The following is a 17,190-nucleotide window of genomic DNA, read 5'->3' on the forward strand; positions in this document are numbered from 1 at the left end:
CTTCAGTTTCCTCTCAGTCACCATCTGGCGACGAGGCTCCAGGGGCAGAGGAGAGGCACAGACGCCAGCGCCGGGGACAGCCAGCCCCAAAGCTCAGATCTCTGCCGGTTGCTGACTGCGCCTCAGACGCCGGCCCTGCCATCGCCGATCAGGCCCCCGTGAGACAGCGGGGCGTCACCCTGCGGCCCCCTCACCACACGTCTCTCCCTGGCTCCCCACCCTCCCACTCTCTGCATCTCACGGCCACCTTCCTCATTCAAAGCAGCCCCTCTCACCTGAATTGCTCTGGGAAGATTTAATCCACCTCTCGGGCTCCAGTGCTGGAGTAGCTAAAACACTGTCTGTCACATGACCAAACCAGGTACTTGAAAAATGCACTTAACAGACATTACAACAACCAATAGGGGCGCCTGGGTGGCTCAGTCGGCTGGGCGTCCGACTTCAGCTCAGGTCGTGATCTCGCAGTTGGTGAGTTCGAGCCCCGCGTCGGGCTCTGTGCTGACGGCTCGGAGCCTGGAGCTGCTTCTGATTCTGTGTCTCCCCCTCTCCCTGCCCCTCCCCTGCTAATGCTCTGTATCTCTCTCTCTCTCTAATAAATAAACGTTAAAAAAAATTTTTTTTAAACAATCAATCATCCCACGTTGCATAAACAGTTCCCCTGCACTGAGCAGAGTCTGAATTTCTTAGCAGCCCCTACAAAACCTGCATCTCTGGCCCCCGGTCACAGGTCACCTCGTGGCGGCTGTACAAACCCACACACTCAACCACCACCAGTTCCTCCACGTGCTGCCGAGCTCGTGCACACACGGTTCCGTCTCCTTGAGAAAGCCTTCCTTCCCTCCTCACCTTTCCGATTCTGTCTCAGCTCTCGTGTCCCCACCTGCAGGGAGCCTTCGCTGACCTCCTAGGCGCTCTGGGACACCGTACCCTCCCGTGAGAGTGTAGATCACCAAGTGAACTTGGATCGCATCTCTGTTCCCAGAGACCAACTCACGTACTTCATTCGCCCCCCGTGGGGGTTAATTCTGTGCATCAACTTGACTGGGCCACGGCGCCCAGATATTCGGTCAAACGTTATTTGGGATGTTTCCGTGAAAGCATTTTTGAATGAGAACGACATTTAAATCAGCGGACTGTGAGAAAAGCAGACTGCTCTCCGTGATGTGGGTGGGCCTCACCTCGTCAGCTGAAGGAAGGCCTGCTAGAACAAAAAAGTGGACGCTCTCTAAAACGAGAGAATTCCCCCGCCAGACGGTCTTCAAACTGAAACATCAGTTCTTTCTGCCTTTAGACTTGAACCACATCACTGGGCCTCCGGGTCCTCAGGCCTTCTGACTCGGAGACCACGGGCTCCCCTGGGTCTGCCGCTGGCCTGGGGCAGAGGTGGAGGAACTCCCCAGCTGCCATAACCGCATGAGCCCTTCCTCACAATAAACCCCTTTCTCTGCCTGTACGCACACACCTATTGCACCCCGTCAGTTGTTTGTCTGGAGCACCCGAGGAGGGGGGGTGGGGGGTGGGGGGCCCACCCTCTCCACGCCACTACCCTTGTGGGAAACGGAGCCTGGGGGCACGCTTGCATGTGCGCACGTGGGAAGGCCTGACTCGTTCCCCTCAGTTAACGGAGGGGAGACGCAGCTGGCGTTCATTTGTGGACAGGGGCACGCCGGAATCACTGCCAGCAACAGCCATCAGTGGCTCCCCGGGTCTCAGTGCCGGTGACAGTCGCATGCCCCCTGGTGCCGTCACTCATCCGAAATCTGCAGCACGGCCGTGAGCAGACACCCCGTTAACGGAGGTAAAGCTGGGGCGGTCTGGACCACCTGCCGCCAAGCCAGGGGTCCCTCCCTTCCACTCCCTTCCCCGGGCCGCTATGCGAGCTCCCGAGTGTGGCGGGCGCCTCACCCCAGCCCTCCCGGCCTGTCAGTCCCCCGGGGACCATGCCTCCGACACCTTCTATAACTTGACAACCCGTGCCTCTTCCCACGACACCCCCTTCGGTTCACAAGTGGGGTACGCTTCTTAACAGCTCTGGACTGCCTCCTCCCCACTCACCCCTGCACGCCACCATCACGGTAAAAGCAGCAGGAGGGTTTTAAACTCTCCAGCCGGACCGCTCCTCACGGCGGTTGTGGAGACTTACAAAGTCGCATGTGAGTTTCTCACAATCCACTAAGGAGGCGTCACTTGGGATTGACATGTTTTTTATTCTTCGACCTCGTAGCTGTGAAGTCATTTATCCTGAACGATGACTTCCATTTCCCTGATCACTGGTGAGCCGCCCGAGCCTCATTTATGTTTACTGCTCTTAGAGATTTCCATGTGTGGGATTTCCTGTTTACACCACGGGGGCGTTTTGGTATTTCTTCGTTAATTTTTAATTATTTACACAATATGGAAATCAATCCTCGGTATACAAATGGAAAACGTGCTTTTGCAGCCTATGCTCCGTCAGTCAATCTGAGTTATGCTGTCTTTGGGGCGGGGGGTGGGGGGGACAAAACCACATCCACATACATGTACATGTCTTCACTGTAATGCAGGCAAATTTTCAATCTGACTCGTTACAGTCTGTTTTGTGATCTGCTCTAAAAGTCTGTTCTACTGACCCTTTACGTAATGCTTCTAAGTTTCGTCCTGAACGTTTTTTGAAAGTTTGTGTGCAGGCCAGATGCCATGTCTCCAAGTGTGCACAGAAGTCACACGGGGGATGGCCCGCCACCCGTGTGCACGGCCGAGGCCCACGGAGGCCACGTGCTGTTCCGAGTGTTTCCCCGCTGCCCCCCATCCCCCCATCACCACCACAGCCTGGCCAGCACCTGCGCCTGCAAACAGATCTCCCAAAGTCTGGGGGCCCTTCCCTCCCAGCAGCTCCAGAGTGGGCCCTCCGTTCCCGGTGCCCACGCCGCCCCCCACCCCGTTCCCAGTCCCCACGCCCCCCATTCCGGGTGCCCACAACACCCCCCCCCGTTCCCGGTGCCCGCAACCACCCCCCCATTCCCGGTGTCAACACCCCCCCGTTCCGGGTGCGCACAACGCCCCCCCATTCCCGGTGCCCACAACACCCCCCCCCGTTCCTGGTGCCCACAATGCACCCCCACCACCGCCCCCCGCTCCTGGTGCCCTCAACCTCCCCCCCCGTTCCAAGTGCCCACAACCCCCCCACCCCCATTCCTGGTGCCCGCAATGCCCCCCTGCCCCCCCATTCCCAGTGCCCACAACACCCCCCCCGTTCCCAGTGCCCGCAACCGCCCCCCCCGTTCCAAGTGCCCACAACGCCCCCATCCCCGTTCCCGGTGCCCACACTGCCCCCCCACCCCCGTTCCCGGTGCCCACACTGCACCCCCACCCCCGTTCCCGGTGCCCGCAAAGCCCTGCCCCATTCCCGGTGCCCACGCCATGCCCCCCCCACCCTGTTCCCGGTGCCCACGCCGCCCCCCACCCCGTTCCCAGTCCCCACGCCCCCCATTCCCGGTGCCCACAACACCCCCCCCCATTCCTGGTGCCTGCAATGCCCCCCCCATTCCCGGTGCCCGCAACGGCCCCCCCCCTGTTCCCAGTCCCCACACCCCCCCCCGTTCCTGGTGCCCGCAATGCACCCCCACCGCCCCCCCCCGTTCCTGGTGCCCATAACCGCCCCACCCCCGTTCTTGGTGCCCACACTGCCCCCCCCACCCCCGTTCCCAGTGCCCACGCCCCCCCATCCCCGGTGCCCACAACACCCACCCCGTTCCCGGTACCTGTAATGCACCCCCGCCCCCCGCCCCGTTCCCGGTGCCCGCAACCACCCCCGCCCCGTTCCCAGTGCCCACGCCGCACCCCCCCCACCCCGTTCCGGGTGCTCACGCTGCCCCACCCTCCCTACCCCCACGCCCACCCCCGGGCCCTGCAGCCAGCCCACTCCTCTTCCATCTCCTCCACCGGTGCCCCGATTCCAGAGCACAAGCAGGATCCTGTCCCGGCTTGCCCTGCCCCGCACGCCTCTCACCTCTTCCCGGGCGCCAGACCTCGTGGCCACACACAGCCCCCACTGCCGCGGCTCACCTGCTTTCTCCACCGCCTGTCCCAGCGCCCTGCCGTCCCTCATGCGCCCCTGCGTCTCCTCCCTGAGCCTCCGTTCACGTTCACGTTCACGTTCACGTCCCTCTCCGGAGGGCAGGGGAGGGAGAACAGGCAGCGCACAGAGGGTTTTTCAGGGCAGTGAGACGACTCCGTGTGATACAACAATGAGCACATTTCCTCACCCATCTGCCCAAACTCCGAGTTGACATCACCACAAGTGGACCCTCAGGTGAACTACAGACTGTGGGCCATGATGCCGCGTCCACGGGCATCAGTTATACCAAACGTCCCCTCTGCTGGGGGTGCTGATAACCAGGGAGGCCGTGCGTGTGTGAGGGGCGGAGGGCATATGGGACATCTGTGCCTTCCCCTCAACTTTGCTGAGTCTTAAACTTCCGTAAAAAACAAAAAAAAAGTCTTACTAATCAAAAAAGAACTAATACTCAACTATACTAAAAATTAAGAAGACTCTATTTGCAAAATACATTATCTTATGTACAGAAAATCTCAAGGAATCCGCCCAAAGATCAGTTGAACCGATAACTGAGTTTAGAAAGGTGGCAGGATACAAGATCAACACATAGGCAGCTGTATCTCTACACTTGCAGTGAATAATCTGAAAACAAAAATAAGAAAACTCCATTTATAAGAGCAAAAAAGGAATGAAATATCTGGGAACAACTTTACGAAAACAGATGGAAACTCGGAAGCTGTGTATCCTCGCGGAAGGAAGCTGAGGCGCTAACTCAATGGGAAGACCCCGCGTTCGCAGGTCAGAAGACTCTAGAAGACTCTGAATGACGATGCCAGTGATCCGCTCCCTGATCCACAGACTCAGTGCAATCTCGGTCAAGAGGCCAGGTGGCTTCCTTGCAAAAATCGACAACCTGATCCTAAACGTATATGGAAATTCAAGGATCCAACACGGTCAAAACAGTCCTGACAAAGAACAAAACTGGAGAACTCACATTTCCCAGTTTCAAAACTGACAAGGTACAGGAATCGAGACAGTGTGGTGCTAGCGAGGAGGGTGACGATATATATAAAAGTCTGCAAGGGCAGACACACAGATCAATGGAATCAAACTGAGAATCCAGAAATAAACCCTCACTTATATGATCAATTAATTTTCAGCAACACCGACAGGGCAAGTCAACAGGGAAAGAATACACTTTTTGACCAACGCTGGGACACCTGGATATTCACATTTTAAAAAATGAATTTTGGGGCGCCTGGGTGACTCCGTCGTTTAAGCGTCTGACTTCAGCTCAGGTCATGATCTCACGGTTCGTGAGTTCAAGTCCTGTGCTGGGCTCTGTGCTTGACAACTCGGAGCCTGGAGCCTGCTTTGGATTCTGTGTCTCCCTCTCTCTCTGCCCCTCCCCTGCTTGCATTCTGTCTCTCTCTCAAAAATAAAAACATTAAAAATAAAAACAAATAAAAATTAAAAAATGAATTTGTACTCCTTCCTCACACCATACACAAAAGTTAACTCAAAATGGATCCTTTCCTAAAAACAAACTAAAATTATGGAAGTCCTGGAAGAAAACAGGAGTAAATCTAAAGGAACTTGGTAAGGCACTATTTTGTCAGATAAAACACCAAAAAATATATGACAAAAGAAAAAGCAGACCAAAATAAAAACTCTGTGACACCATGAAGAAAATAAAAAGACAACCCACAGAATGGCAGAAAATAGTTGCAAATCGTATGTCTGTTTTTATAAGGGATTTGTATGCAAAATACTTTTTAAAAACCCTATAGTTGAACAAAAGCAAAGAATCCAATTAAAATATGGGTGAACAATTTGAATACACAAGTGTCCTAAGAAGACACACAAATGGCCATTAAATACATGGGAAGATATTTAACACCTTTAAGAACTGAGGAAATGCACATCAAAACCACTTAGATACTCCGTCCCATCCACTGCTGTGACCGTAACTCTCCAGCAGGAACACCAGCGAGTTTCCGCAAGGATGCCCAGAGGCTGGAGCGCTCTCGTGCTGCTGGTGGGGACAGAAAAAGGCACAACCTTCACGACACACTCACCGTCACTCAGAGACACCGTCCTGACATCTGGGGTTTCGAAAGCAGTGAACCTGAGCTGGAAATCTGTGGCAAACGGCCAAGCCGTCCGTCCCACTGGCCAAAGCAGAGTCTCCACGACACCCAGTGTCTCCATGACACTCCACTCCGAGGCACAGACCGCCAACGGGACCGAGCCTGCAGGTCCCACCCCAAACCTACACACGCGTGTTCGCCGCAGCACCGTTCAGGTAGCCCCGGAGCCACCCGATCGTCCGTAAACAGATGTGATACACAGAACGTATTTTGCAGCAACAAAAAATACAGTCTGAAACTTGCTAGAATGTTGGCGAACCTTGAAGTCATGGCAAGGGAAAGACGCGAGTCACCAAGACCACCGTGAGACCCTCTTACTGTAAAGTGTCTGCAACGGGAAGATCCATACGGAAAGCAGACGGGCACCCTGGCGGGAGGGATGACAGGGACGGAGTGCTCGGCAGGTACGGAGTTCTTTCGCTGGGTGTGAAACGTCCTTGAAGTGGATTGTGGCGATGACAGCACAGCTCGAGGACACGACAGACCGCTAAACCGCTCACGTCGGGTGAAGAGGGCGGTGTGTGAATTACCTATCTGCCGTAAAGAAAATACGGAGCAGCAGGAACCAAGACCTGGCCCGGCTGTGCCCAGGGAGCCACACTGAGCGCCTGGCCACGTCTCCAAGCCCCGACACGTGAAACACGGTGTGCCTGCTGGAGAATTCTTTCCCGGCAACTGGGAAGCCGTTCCAAAGCGTCGATCGGTGCCCCCGAGGTGAATTGTAAGAGAAGGGGAATTACGTTCGGTTAATGACCATCATCTTTTTATTTCATTTTGCGGATTTACTTACTTTGCCCTGCAGGAATCCCTCAGTCTTCATTCTCCTTCACTTGCGAATTTCCTAAGGTCAACAGTGTATTTCTGAGGACGCCAGAAATAAATTCTGTACCAAGAAAGTTTCGAAGGGCGCCTGGGTGGCTCAGTCAGTTGAACGTTTGACTTCCGACTTCAGCTCAGGTCGTGATCTCACAGCTCACGAGTTCAAGCCCTGTTGTCGAGCTCGCTGCGGCCAGCACAGAGCCTGCCTGGGAGTCTCCGACTCCCCGTCTCTCTCCTCCTCCCCCACTATCTCTCTCAAAAAATGAATAAACGTTTAAAAAAAAGAGAGAAAGTTTTGTAATTGTACTTTGATTACTGTGTCTCTTCCGTGTCTTCTTTGGAATTTCTGTAATTTGCTCTGTCTTCCATACCTTTTATCCTCTTTATCATATTTTTGTCTTTCTTTGCTCTGTATTCTTAGAAATCCTAATTTTCTCAATATCACGAATTCAATTTCTATATCCGTTTTCTGCTTATTTCTGCTAAAGCGTTTTTCCATTTTTTTTGTTCTATAAAACAGTCAAATGTTTGCTTTTCAGTGTGGCACATGGTGCTGGTAATTTATACAAAAAGATGTCGTATTCTACAGGAAGTCCTAACGAACGTTCTTTCCTTCATCCGTGCGGTGCGCCTCACAACACAGACGCTCAGCCCCCGAGGAAAGATACTCCCGTTTCGGTTCCCACCTTGAGCAGCAGGTGACCTCTCCGTGGTCTCTCTCGGCGCCCAGTTCATCCCCTTCCCGGATTTAAGCTCCAGGGCAACGTGACGGGTACAGTCTTCCAGGAAGCTTCTCATCATTTATTTATTAATGCTTACAGTGAACTGTGGGGGATTCATCCTACCACTGCTGCCACGTCTCATATCCGCTCCTGGAAGAGCAGCTGTGTCCTCTCCGCCGAAGGCGTGCGCGTCCTACGAGCGGCCCTGGGGCCCCACCCAGTGGAGTTGGCTGGTTTTGAATTACATACGGCGGATGCTTTTTCTCAGCTACCCAAATACCTCCTACGGTCAGTTCACGTTACTACTGGGCATTATTTTGGGGCAAAAAATTGCCACACGTCTCAACACGTGATTATGAAGTCAAAAGCTTTAAGAGGAGTATGGAAAATAAAATAAACGTAAAGAACTCCAGTGAGTTACTGAATATAAGCATCCTAATACAAGAAGGCACTTACTTTTGGGAAGCAAAATTACAGTGTGCGTTGTTAATTTTGGAATTGGGGCGCCTGGGTGGCTCAGTCGGTTGAGCATCCGACTTTGGCTCAGGTCATGATCTCACAGCCTGTGAGTTCGAGCCCCGCGTCAGGCTCTGTGCTGACAGCTGGGAGCCTGGAGCCTGCTTCAGACTCTGTGCCTCCCTCTGCCCCAACCCACTCGCATTCTATCTCTGTCTCAAAAATAAATAAACATTAAAAAAAATTAATTTTGGAATTAAAGTCATGGTTTTGTTCTTTCAAATACTATAGAACTTATATCTTCCCCTCCATCCCCACTGCCCTCAGAACTTCAGTTCACATACTGACTGTATTTAATAGTCACACGACTTAGAAAATTAAACCATTTGTTTGAGGGATTGGCATTCATCCTTGAAATTCATTAGATATTAATACTTACAACAGACTTTCAGGAGACTCAGCTATAATCCCTAAAGTTACAGAACAATAAAGTTGCCATCTGGTTTTCTCTGTCTTCAGTATTAAATTATCTGATTACCAGCAGAAACATGCAGATTAATAACAAGTTTTCTATATACTTTTGAACGACATAGGGCTGGGGCACTGATCTCTGCAGTCAAAAATCCACATATAACTTCTGACTCCCCCAATACTTAACTACTATCAGCCTACTGTTGACCAAAGCCATATCAACAACATAAACAGTAGATTAACACATATTTTATATATGTATTATACATTGTGCTCCTACAATAAAGTAAGCTAGAGAAAAAAAAAATGTTACTAGGACAATCACAGGAAAGACAAAATACATTACAGCACTGTGCTGTATTTATTGAAAAAACAATTCACGTATGTATAAGGGGACTGGTGCAGTTCAAACCCGTGTTGTTCAGGGATCGACTGTAGGGTGGTGAGAGACACAGGTGATTTCTAGGCTTTCTGTAAAGCTACAACAATCAGTAGGCATAAGAAGAGGTGTGTGTGTGTGTGTGTGTGTGTGTGTGTGTGTGTGTGTACATATGAGAGTCCAGAAATACATCCACAGAGATGTAGCTGATAGATTTTTAATTAAAAGGACCAAAGAAAAGGGGTGCCTGGGTGGCTCAGTCAGTTAAGTGTCTGACTCTCGGTTTTGGCTCAGGTCATGATCTTGTAGTTCGTGGGATCAAGTCCTACATTGGGCTCTGTGCTGACAGCATGGAGCCTGCTTGGGATGCTCTCCTTCTCTCTCAGAATAAATAAATAAATTTTAAAAAAGGCTAACAAGGTTTAATAAGGAAAGAGTAGTCTTTTTTACAAAATGCCACTTGAACAGTCAGAGCGCCATCTATGAATAAATGAACTCCAGTCTGTACTTCACTACTTACACAGAAAGTACTCACGATAGATCCCAGACTTACGTGTAAGAATAAAAATCTATAAAACTTCAAGAACGAAGCAGAAAGTTACGGCAGCAGGTTTAGCACAAGAAAGAGGAGCGAGATCAGTAAAAGCAAACAAAAAAACTAAAGTGAAAGGGAGCAAACTGGGTAACCAGAGTTCACTGAAATTAAAAATGTGTGCTTTATGAAATGCACAGTTAAAGAAATAAAAAGACAAAACAGTCTGGAAAAAATATGTGCAAAATATGTGTGTCAGGTCTGATAAATGGGGTTGCCTCCAGAGGAGACAGTTTCAATTTAATTTAAAGCTATTAATGAGAGAAAAACTGTTACATTTTAAGCACATTCTGTAAAATTAGCCCCTGAGACAGGCATCCTAAAAATGCTAGGAGTTTATTGGTTTTTCTAACATGTTTTATCTTTCCAGAATGTGGGGGACATTCTCCTTAACACGATCTGTGCTTTAATGGGAACAGGACTACTTTTTGTCTTCTGCACTAAAGGAACAAGTCCTCTATGTAAGGAAGGAGACAGCGTCCCGCGCGCTGACAGAGCAATTCTTGCACAGAACCCCGGAGACTGCACGGTGGGCCTTTGGAAAAGAGGTCAGCGAGCCGGTGCATCCCTGCAGGGCGCCTCCTTCCTGCCTCGCCCGGAGCCGTCCAGATCCCTCTCTGCATTTCATCTCGTGTCCTACCTTTTCGCTAAGCATGGCCATCTGAGTCACAGCATTTGCTAAAAGCAGCTTCTCCAGAGAGAGCACGATTTCATCAAGTTTACGCTGCGTCTCGTTGAGCGTAGGTCACCTTACGTGAAGGAGCGTCTTTACCAACGTTCAACATGAGAACAGAAAGGGGGCAGTTACTTCCCGCTCCGTCCGAAACGGCCCCAGCAGAGGCGGGGGAGGGGATGCCCAGAGGCGCCCACGCGCACCTGTACCGGTGGCCGTCCCCCCACCCCCGCCCTGCCCCGTCCCCTATCCTCCACCCAAAGCCAGAGGAAAAGGGACATCTGGTAAATACAGCCTGTCTCACCTCAGTCTCTCCACACGCACACACAGGGGGATGGTGTGTATGTTTTATTGTTACTCGCAGGGAATACATGTGACCCGGTGATGCACACACACCCCAGAAATAATAAGAACAAACAAAAGGACTTCTCTTCTCCCTTCTGAGCTTTGATTTCCAGAAAAAGAACAAACACATTGGCTCTCTGAACACAACAACGTCCTCTGCTTCCTTCCTTATCTATGACACTGACGATGCTCGCCTACCTTAGCACTGACAACTCCTGCGAGAGGATTCGGACGGGTAATTCCGACGATTCATGATAGGGCAGCAATGCTTAGGACGATTCAAGGACCGCCTGGGTGCTCCCGGCAGCCCTGCACACAGGGGGTCACCCCACCTACAGGGAGCACATGGGGCGGGGGGGGTCACCCAATTTGCAGGGAGCACACAGGGGGTCACCCCACCTACAGGGAGCACACAGGGGGTCACCTAATTTGCGGGGAGCACACAGGGGTCACCCCACCTTCGGGGAGCACACGGGGGCCACCCCACCTGTGGGGAGCACACGGGGGGTCACCCAATTTGTGGGGAGCACACAGGGGTCACCCCACCTGCGGGGAGCAAGTGTTCCCACAAAGTCAGCCGGAGAAAAAGCCGAATTTGTGACCACAGTTCCAAGAGACCAATTTATCACAAGTCAGTTTCTCTTTCAGAATAAAATTATTCTATAGAAATCCCCTGACATTAAAAAGCAACGTGTCCTTGGTTGGTACATTTGAATCCTTTCGGCTGTCTCTTCGTGGACCAGCGCTGTGCCAGGGCGGGGTGGGGGTGGGGGGAGCCTCCCAACACAGGTGCATAATGTTATTATCACCAGTACTGGCCCCAAATTCAACAGGAAGCTGGGTTTTCCACTTCTTAGAAAAGAAAAGGCCAACTGGGAGAGAAGGAAAGCGGGATTTGTCACCCAACAAACCGTTCTATTCTGGAGAAAGGAAATATCTTAATTACAGAAGTTGTTCTGGCATAAAAGGCATTCTAACCAGTTTCTACATTTGCCAAACAGAAAAAATACCACCTAGTCTTTACGTTTAATGGAAGCAGGCACATATGTCTTGGTAGATTTTTCTGGAACCCTATGCACATTAACTGAGGAAAAGGCAGTTACTCAAGGGGAGCCCGACTCATTTTCGTCAGGGGATACATTTTCCCCTTCAGAAACCAGATTGTGTCTAAGAATGAATGTGATTTATATATATTTGGTTTTCTGGCAACTCTCGATGATTGGATTTTGTATCTTCACAAATTGAGGTGACTGCTTTCCAAAAAAAAAATGAAGTTTCCCGGGAAGAAAAATGACATATAACGTGCTCCTGCCCAGAAATCTGTGCCGGCAAACTGTGCAGCCTGTGCTGTCTCTTTTCTAGTGTGACTGAAGAAAACTCCTTACGAGGAGCAGGTGGATTCACATCAACCCTTGTTACATTCCGATAACAAAACCTCCGCTCTGCCATAATACAATCAGCACCGGAGTGCGGACGTCAGGTGCAGCTGTCAGAGCTACAAACTGGACGTTCCTCTGCGGTCAAGCAAGTAGTGTCTCTGGGTGACGTCACCATAACCTCAACTTTGGCAATGGGGTCTGTCTGCTGCCCCCTCCTTGCCTTGCTCAGAATACATTTACATGTTCAGCACTGTCTCTTGTCCCAGGGATAAGGCAATGCTGTCCCACGCTGCACACTACTGCTGGACGCCCACAAGGAAGAGACAGTTCCAAGAGGATGACATGTGTGTGTATGCACAAGTGTGTGTACATGTATGTGTGTACGTGGACACCTGCACGTGTGTGCAGGCACAAGTGTGTATGTGTGTACACGTACAAGTATGTGTGTGCAGGTGTGTATGTGCACAGGAATGTGTGTCGGTGCATGTGTGTATGTGTACGCATGGGTGTACATGCACAAATGTATATGTGCACGTAGACAAGTGCACGTGTGTATATGTGCATGTGAGTATATGCACAAGAGTATATGAGTATGCATGTGTGTATGTGGACAAGCATATCGTTTGATGCGTTGTACCTAAGCGCACAAGCGTACATGTGTGTGTGCACGTGTGTATGTGCACAAGTGTATATGTACACCCATGTGCAAACGTGCACAAGTGTGTGCAGGTGCGCTCATGTAGGCGTACAAGTGCACATGTATATGCATGTGTGAATGTATACACGTGTGCGGGTGTGTGCAGATGTGTATGTGTGCACGTGTGCGCATCTGTGTGTAGGTGTGTGTATGTGCAGATATATATGTGCATATGTGCAGATATATGTGTATATGTGTGCACAGGTGTGTGTGCACGTGTGTATGCCTGTGTACCTGCCTGTGTGTGCACGTGTGTTCCTTTCAAGGAAAACTAAGAGTATTTTCTTTTGGTGATGTCAAATATTAAAACAAGGTTTACTACACCATTTATTTTTTATTCATTAAAATGTAAATAACACTAGATCTGTGTATTTAATTACACTTTTATTGAGTAGCTCATGGAGCTAAAATATTTCAGGTAAACATCTAGCATACACGAGCTTTGTAGAAACCACTGTAATCTTGACAAAATAGATGAGAAACTGACATTCCACTTCCTGACATTTGCTTCAAATATAAAACAGGATGGGAATGTCCGTATTATTATCCAGAATTCTTTTCTCTCTTCTGGCAGTGACCCCGTGACTCAGGACTACCACATATCCTTATGGTACTAAATCTACTGGAAACAAAAATTTTTCCATGAATTATTAATCACGGGATGTTTCCAGGTCTACTATGAAAATCACCTCTCACTTGTTCACCTATAAAGAAGAATCAGAAGGCTGAGCTGCAACTTGCAAACTTGATCTGACGCATTTAACACAGGAACACTTGGTCAGCCTGGTGTGTGTGCATGGTTAAGAATTAACTATTGATCTGATGATTCTGGATTTGAGACAGGTTTTATTTCAAACATACCAGTCAGCAGAAGTCACAGATGCTCAACAGAAAGCATAAAATTATAAAATAACCTAACCCGTGAAAATTTATTCCATTAGAAATGTTGAATGGTGGGGGCGCCTGGGTGGCGCAGTCGGTTAAGCGTCCGACTTCAGCCAGGTCACGATCTCGCGGTCCGTGAGTTCGAGCCCCGCGTCGGGCTCTGGGCTGATGGCTCGGAGCCTGGAGCCTGTTTCCGATTCTGTGTCTCCCTCTCTCTCTGCCCCTCCCCCGTTCATGCTCTGTCTCTCTCTGTCCCAAAAATAAATAAACGTTGAAAAAAAAAATTAAAAAAAAAAAAAAAAGAAATGTTGAATGGTGATTAAGAGCCACTTCGTAACAAAAAAGTGGCATGATTCTCTCTCACGTTATTTATCTAATACAACCGAAATCAAATTACCTTGTCTTTCTGTAAATTTCAGCACTAACTTTGTTCAAAGAAGAAACTCTGCACTGTAAACATCACATTAAGAGTGGAAAATCGCCTGGTCGCCTGTTGAAAGAAACCCACACGTCTGCCTTACTGGTGGGAATGATCTGTTCCTGGTCCTGCAGCTTTGAGAAAGGCAGGTATCTTCAAAAAGGAGAACAGAAAAAGACGACAGACAACACGAGGTTTCCCTAAAACCGTTTTCTGAAGAAGGTAATTTCTTAGCAGCAAAGCTGCTGGGTGTGTTTAAAGACGCCCTCTGGTTTCCCAAAAGGCATCTTGGCAGATCATGGAGATGTGACACTTAACCCACGATCCCAAAGAGGCAACGGTCACAATGAGGCTAACGGAACCCAGGCGCTCCGCGAGACGGGGCGGGTGGGTTCCCGTCCGTCCTTCCGGGCCAGGCAGACGCGCGGCAGCCCTGCTTCCCCAGGGGCCACCGGCATCCGCACTGAGCCACCGGGAGTTTGCACCTGCTCCGCTAGATTCGCTCACGGAAGCCGTCCCTGTGCCAGCACAGGACAGCGGACTGCTGAACAGTCGGATGTCACAAGCTGTAATGAAACCACTGGCAGCCTGAAATGAGCTGCGACGGTACTTACACCAGGGCAGTCCCCCCCCCCCCCGCCTCCCGCAGAGAGACCGTGTGCGGCCGACCGTCCAGTTTATGGTAACATTTTAACTCCATTTCAGTTCTTCCCGTGAAACTGAGTTAAGGAGAGAGGGGCCCCTGCCTTACTCATTTTTGAGTCCTCGATGCCTAGTCCTGAGCCTGCAACACACCAAGAGCTCAGTTTTCAAAAATGAGTACAGAACGCTGAAGGATCAAACCACGCCACCAAGCGTCTCCTTATAAATGATTTTGTAGACGAGGAAACTCCGCCCTGAACGAGATAAGGGGCCGACCCGCGCCTGCACGGCTCACTGGTGAGAGCGAGCGGGAAAAGACCTAGGGCTCTCACCCAGCCCCACAGTAACAGCACTGTGACACCTCGTGCGTTCAGAATTTCGGGCTAATTTCACTGGTATGTGTTACTGGCACTGCACGGTAAGAATATCTAAGGTTCAAAGCTGTTTTCCAAGGACCTTCAGCTCCGGCCCGCAGACTGAGCGTGCGGTTCTGCCTGTGTCTGGAAGGAGGCTTGCTGGCTCATTCTGTGCAGCTGGGAGGACGCGGACTTCCCACCAGCAACAAGGGGAGGAGGAGGAATAGAGTAAAACCTCGAAAAGCGATGAAAAGTAAAACTAGAATCCCACCACTCTTTCCAGAAAAAGGGGGCAGGGAAATAAGAGGTTTCGTACTAAAGACACCTTTATCACAGGAACTCCTGAGGATGGTCTAGAGGAAGAGTGAGCCCAGGAGGAGGTGCAGATAGAGAAGCAGGGAAGGTGTGGGGAGGGCTGGGGGAGGGAGAGAGGGTGTGGGGGAGGAGCGAGGGGAGGGATGGGTGAGGGGCAAGGGGAGCCACGACTGACCCCAGGACGCCTCACTTCTCACTTGGAAGTTAAATTCTCCAGATGGCGTTGAAATCCCACCTATACAGCTTGAGGTTCACGCCCCAGCAGGTGCCAGGCAGGTCCTGTCTGAGGGCAGATGGGGCCACAAATCCACCTGGAGATGTTTCTCTTGTTCCTGTGGCCCCGATGAACTTCCGTAGATACAGACTCGGGGGATGACAAGGATGTCCCTGCACCCCCTCCTTCACCCCGCTGTCAAGGATGCGGCACCAGGATCGGAACAACCCACCGCAAACCCGCCTGAAGGATCGTAACTTGCGGGTGCACTTCTGACACATGGGCACGATGGGACTGCGCCCGAGAACTGCGGGGAAATCGGCATTTGGTCCCTATGGGAGTATGACCCATGGACAAGTGACTGCTACCAAGAGCTCCCAGGGGAGGGGCGTGGACCGGCTGGTACCGGTCCCCACACGGACAAACCGCGTCACCCTTACAACCCCCTCTTACGGGAGTAACCGTGCAAAGCCACATCTGATACGACACACGTGGCTGAGATTTGACCACCGAGCGGTAGTCTTTAATAAACTGAAAACTACTACTTTCTGACGAAGAATTTTAAAAAGCAAGATAAACGTCGTAGGTAAGAGGAGTTCAGGACCGGGAATCCTGGCCAGTGCAGACAAGGCACAAGGAGACAGGCGACGTTAGCCTGTCCACCAGCAGGTCACAGGGAGGCAGGGGACGTTAGCCTGTCCACCAGCAGGCCACAGGGAGGCAGGCGACGTTAGCCTGTCCACCAGCAGGCCACAGGGATCCTTGTCAGGGATGTGTCTATGCTGGGGAAGGGCTGGGGATGGGCTCCGGTGGGGCCCGGTGGCCCTGCTCCTGTGGTCCAGGGCTGTCCCGTGTCTCCCGGGTGCTCTGTGCCTCCTTGAACCCCACGCCGGCTCAGCAGGAACAGCGTGAAACTCGTAGGGCCCCACGGGCCACACCGCCCACCCACCGAGCCATGCTCCTGGTGCGCCCGGCACATCCCTGTACCCACCTCTGGGACGCAGGACAGGCTGTGCAGACTCCTCCTGCCCCCCCCCCCATCCCACCTACGAAAACGGAAATCACAAAGCTAAGAGCATTTGATTCCACCCTGATGAAAACGAATCTGTGGGCTGCAATAGAATCTGATCAAGTGAAGATCAGGAAATAAATCCGATGCCTGAAGCACTCAATTTGCAAGGACGTGGGCTGGTCCTCACCTGAGTCAGAGGAGGAAGAGTAAAGAGACCTGTGCACCCTGCGCTTGCAAGGTGGGTGACTCCTGCGGCCCAGGCGACCCTCACTCTTCTGGGGTTTGTGTCCTGCCCGGGTGGGAAGCTCCTCAGCTCACCTGCTCTTCCCTAGCTCCTAACTTTGTCCTCTTGGTTCCGCTCCGGGTTCTGTTAACCCAGCAGACTGTGTTCGATGTTTTCACGTCAAGCCAGTTTTAAGTTCCAATATTATCCAACTTAAAAATTAATTTTTAAAAGTATAATTAAATCAGGGGTGCCTGGATGGCTGTCAGTTAACTGTCCGACTTCGGATCAGGTCAGGATCTCGTGGGATATGGGTTCGAGCCCCGCATCGGGCTCTGTGCTGACAGCTCGGAGCCTGGAGCCTGCTTCAGATTCTGTGTCTCCTCTCTCTGCCCCCCCTCCCCCG

The sequence above is a fragment of the Lynx canadensis genome, chromosome A3 (genome assembly GCF_007474595.2).
Source record: "Lynx canadensis isolate LIC74 chromosome A3, mLynCan4.pri.v2, whole genome shotgun sequence".
NCBI lineage: Eukaryota > Metazoa > Chordata > Mammalia > Carnivora > Felidae > Lynx > Lynx canadensis.